Source organism: Nannospalax galili, unplaced genomic scaffold (genome assembly GCF_000622305.1).
Source record: "Nannospalax galili isolate Female #2095 unplaced genomic scaffold, S.galili_v1.0 scaffold499, whole genome shotgun sequence".
Lineage (NCBI taxonomy): Eukaryota > Metazoa > Chordata > Mammalia > Rodentia > Spalacidae > Nannospalax > Nannospalax galili.
The window spans coordinates 674,522-679,987 of record NW_008342212.1 but is presented as its reverse complement, the minus strand read 5'-3'; positions in this window follow the sequence as shown (position 1 = coordinate 679,987).

Genomic DNA, 5,466 nt, shown 5'->3' with positions numbered 1-5,466 from the left:
TTTTTTTTTTTACAGCAATGGAGAAGGGAACGAGAACACGGATAAATTTCTAGAACCAAAATTACCCAGGCATAGGTTATATGCACATTTTGAAAACTGATAGCTATCGCCAAGTTGCCAACCAAAATATTTACACGAATTTGATGTGCACACATCTCAACTACCTTAGGATTATCAGCCATGTAAACTGTATGATCTAATAGGAAAAATTTGTTGGGTGAATGTTTGTGTCCCCCTCCTAAATTCATATATTGAAATCCTGCCCCTTAATGTGGTAATATTAGAAGGTGGGGCTTTGGGTCCAGAACTTGATGGTAAGACTCTGTTGCTGAAGACAACACATACTTGAATCATAAAATATGGAGGAATCAAGTTGGGACTGACCTGGAAGCTTCATCCCTAAGAGCTAGTTTTCAGTGCTGGAGGGTACTATACATGCTACCAGAGGAGAAAAATAATCATCAATTGTATCCAGTTGTGAACCCAGTGAACTACAATAATTACTGTCCTGGCAATCTATGCCCACTAGTACAACGGAGGCTTACATTTATTGGAGCAACCAACTACCCTCAGATTGGATTTAAGACTGCTCCACAAGATGAAACCCATACTTGGCACTATTATTGGGGTCAAGAACCTGTGGTCATGAGCCCTAGGGGAGAACCTGTTACTAATATTCTACTAAATGGACATAGTATTAAACAGGCTCCTAATGATTTTTGCCCCATAGATTAGGGCATCTGTCAACCTTCATCAGAGAAGCTTCCTCTTGCAGTAGAAGGCAATTATCACAGAGACTCCCTACTAGTCAATGTGCAGAGAATGAGACTTTGGAGTGCACAGCTCTAAATGGGACATCTATATCACGTCCCTCCCCCAAGGCTCAGGAGTCTTCACCAAAGAGGAGGCTGGAAAGATTGTAATAGCCAGAGGTGGTAGATGACTACAAGGAAACAATGTTTCCCATGCAGTAGGGCAGTTGCATATATGAACTCATAACAACTGTGACAGCAGGCACAAGACCTGCTCAAGCTCAAGCAGACAAAATCCCAGCATGGAGGGAAGAGATGGGCACTAAGCTCCACACTTAACTAAAGAGTTATTGGCATTTGATAGCTACTGGAAGAGTAAGAGTCAGTTTTCTTTAAGAGTGTGGCCCCTGCTAGGTTGACCAATGCGCCAGGGCAAGTTCCACACTCAGGAGTTTGGGCAACACAAATTGAACTCAATGAGAAAAAGAGAACAGAAAGTTGGACGGGTAAGGGAGGTTGGGGTGGATCTGAGAGAAGTTGGGGGAAGGAGGAATATGGTCAAAGTATGCTGTATGAAACCCCCAAAGAATTAATAAAGAAAATTTTTTTTAAAAGAAAGTGGGCCTGGGCTTGGTGGAGCATGCCTTTAGTCCCAGCACTCAGGAGATAGCGGCAGACAGATCTCTGTGAGACCAAGGCCAAACTGGTCTACAAGGTGAGTTCCAGGTCAGCTGGGGCTACAGGAAGACCCTGTCTTTAAAAAACAAAACAATAGTGGGGCTTTGGGTGGTCTTAATGAGGGTGGAGCCCCCAGGAATAGGACAGCTGCCTTACCTCTTTCTACCTTGTGAGATCACCAGAAACTGGCAGTGTGCAGCCCCCACGCACATCCTCCCACGCTTCCACCTCTGCTGGCAGCCTGATGTCAGACTTCCAGCTGCAGAGCTACCAGTAGTTAGTTTGTCTTGTTTGTAATCCACTCAGCATGTGGCTTTCCGTTTTAGCAGACTGAGTAGAAAGCAGTAAATCTTCTTTTGAAACACTGTAGCAGTCAACGAGGATGCCAGAGGAGTAGAACCCCAAACTCTACACAATAAAGTATGTATCCAGACTTGGGCTGAAGCAAATTAGGAGTCAGGGGTAAGCATGTGAAAATATCTTGCCTTAGACTTCTTGAGATCAGTTCCTCCTAAAGGAAAGTCCCTAAGTCCCAGTTAAATTTGTCTGCTCTCAGTTGTCCCAATAATTTGCAAAGCACACAAGAAATGAGAGTCACAGGAGAGCTAGTCATGTTCCCATCATGGTCACCTAGGGGCAAACGTACCAGCAAGCAGCTTTGGGTCCCCATTCATCACCAAACTAAAACATTGCCACCCTGTTAGTAAGCTTTGCAGATTCTAACCTAGAGCTGTGCCTTGTGAGGACAAACAAAACAACAGCTCTATTTTCTGGCCTACTTGTGGCCTCTTTTGCAAAACAAGAGTAAGATGACAATCTGTTTTAGGGACAGGTTCTTATCACGTCTTGCATGTATGAGTGCTCGATTTACTATTGAGATCAATTTACTATTGCTCAATTTACTAATGTTTTTTTTCTTACTTTTTTTTCTTACTATTTTAAAACTTTTCATTGGTGTCTTCGTTCTTTACTTATTTAGCTGAAATGCTAAAGTACTGTGAGGCTTCTGAAACTAGCCAGTGGTTAGTCTAAGAATTTTAAGAATCAATAGAAGTTGACTGAAAAACAAAGCAGGGGTCCAGTGAGGCACCTACAGATGAACTTCAGGCACTGCTTCCTTAATGTGGAGACAAGGGAGATGTGATGGAGAGGGGGTATTGTTATAGAGTGTCTGTGGTTTTCATTTCTTTTATTCATTACTTTGATCAAATGATATGTGTATAGGTTACTATTCAAACAGTTTTGAAATTTTTATTTTTATTTAACGTATATGAATGTATTGCCTATATATATGTATTTGTAAGTGCACCTGTGTAATGTACTGCCCATGGTGATCAAAAGAGGGTATTGGATCCCATGGAATTGGAATTATGAATGCTTGTTAGCCATTAATGAATGGTAGGAATCAAACCTGAATCCTCTGCAAGAGCAGCCAGTGCTCTTAACTGCTGAGCCATCTCTCCAGTCCCTATTCAAATAGTTTTGCAAGGCTTGTATTATGATTTGATTGAGAAATGTCTCCCATAGGCTCATGTGTTTGAGTACTTGGTTCCCAGCTGGTGATGCTACTTAGGAAGGTTATGAACATTTAGGAGGTAGAGCCTTGTTGAAGGACGTATATCACTGCAGGTAGACTTTGAGGTTTTTGTAGCCTGGCCTTTCTCTCTCTCTCTCTCTCTCTCTCTCTCTCTCCCCTCTCTCTCTCTCTCCCCCCTTCCTTCCTGTATATGAATTAAATGTCATCAGTTTCCTTCTAGACAGCCAGGTTGGCCTCATACTCCTGCTCCCAGACCTTCCCCACCATGGTAGATTGTATCCTCTTTGGATCTGTAAGCCAAAATAAACCCTTTCTTCCATAACTTGATTTTTGTCAGGATATTTTATCACAGAAACAGAAAAGTAACTACTACAGAAATCCCTACTGGGAAAGTGGAATTCTTGCTGTGATGAATTTGACCATGTGGCTTTTTATGTCTGAAGGATTGTGGAAGACCTTGGAACTTTGGACTAGAAAAGCCATTGAGTGCTGTGGGCAGAGCTTAATGGACTGTTCTTGTGGGAGGTTGGAAGACAGAAGTGCTGAGAGTGATGAGGAAAGTGGATGCTTACCTTGTGAAGCTTCAGAGGGGAATGCGCACTCTATTAGCCATGGTCTGGAGGCCATTTGCATGGTATTTAGGCAAAGAATCCGGCTGCACTCTGCCTGTGTCCTGAGAATTTGCATGAGGCTTAATTAAAAAGTAATGGACTAATTTCTTTGGCAGAGGAATTTCAAGACAGAATAACATTGAGTCTATAGCATGGCTATTACTGGTTATTGTTAGGGTTCCAATAGCAGCCCCCTCCCCCTCCCCAACAGGGACCTACAAACTCTGCTGAGAAGCAGCCTGCCTTTCCTCTGACCTCCAAAGATAAGCAGAGTTCCTCTTATCTTAAGAGGAAAAAGAAAAGACTTCCACACCCTAATCCTACCTGCTTCTCCCTCCCTGATTCCACACCCTAATCCTACCTGCTTCCCCCTCCCTGATTCCACACCCTAATCCTACCTGCTTCCCCCTCCCTGATTCCACACCCTAATCCTACCTGCTTCCCCCTCCCTGATTCCACACCCTAATCCTACCTGCTTCCCTTCCCCCTTCCCCCTTCCCTTCCCTTCTCTTCCCTTCCATCTTTCCCTTCGTGGACATCTTTCCCTTCCTGAGGGAAAGGTGCCCCGTGCGAAATAAATCTGTGTCCCACTGAGGATTCCATCTGAGCCTCCGTGCCTCATCCATCCGCTCGTGCCTCCTCCATCTGCGCCGCTCGCTCCCGCCCATTCTCTACCTATCAGTTATTATTACTGGTTATTCTTATGTAGGTCTACAATGAAAAAGAGCAGCAAGAGGGGTGGAGGGTCACAGATTGCTTTGAGTTTTTGGAAGAGACCCTGAATCTTTGAACAGTGTTGGGACTGTTAGACAGTGGGGACTTTTGAAGCTAAACTAAATGCATTTTGCATGATGAGATGGCTATGAGCCTATGGGCACCAGATGCCAAATATTGTGGTTTGAATAAAAAATGTCTCCCATAGATCATGTATTTGGACATTTATTCCCCAGTTGCTGGCACTGGTGGGAAGGTTATGAATCTTTAGGAGGTGGAGCCTTGTTGGGAGAAGTACATCAGCAGGGGTGGACTTTGAACTTTTGTAGCCTGATCTCACTTCCTGTTTGCTCTCTGCTTCCTGCCTTTGGACAGAATGTGATGTGATCACTCTGCTTCCTGACCACCAGGTTGGCCTCACAGTCCAGCTCCCATGCCTTCCCCTCCATCATGGTGGCTTGTATCTGCTCTGGTTCCCTAAGCCAAAATAAACCCCTTCTTTTTTTTTTTTTTTTTTTTTTGGTCTTTTTGAGACAGGGTCTCCCTGTAGCCCCAGCTGGCCTGGGTTTGCTATGGAGACCAGACGGCCCTCAAACTCCCAGAGATCGGCCTGCCTCTGCCTCAAAAGTGCTGGGATTAAAGGCATGTGCCACAACCAGCGATAAGCCCTTATGTAACTCGCTACCTGTCAGGGTATTTTATCACAGCCACAGAAAAGTAACTAATGCAGCTGGTTATTAAATCAGCCTCCATTTCTTCTCCCCTACTTTTTCTCCCGCGCCCCCGAGTCAGGACTTAATTTTCTTTCACTGAATCTTTTGTTACATACCATTACACCTTTAACAAAACGCCTATGTTACTCTTCACTGATCTCTCTGTCACAGGCACCATCTATTCAGCACCAGACTTTCACTGACTTTTACACAATCCCCAACCTTCACTGGGCACCTACCCTTAGCGCACACACACACACACACACACACGCACACATTGTTCACCTAATCCAGTTCTCTGTATGTGATTCAGAGTTCCAGGTCTACATTATTATGACCATCAAAAGACCATTTTCAATTGATTTTTCTTTTCCTGCATGAAGGCTTGTTTCTCTGTAAATTGCTGCTTTTCTCTCTCTTTCTCTTTATTTCTCCTCTGGCCTAATTTTCCGGATAAGTGT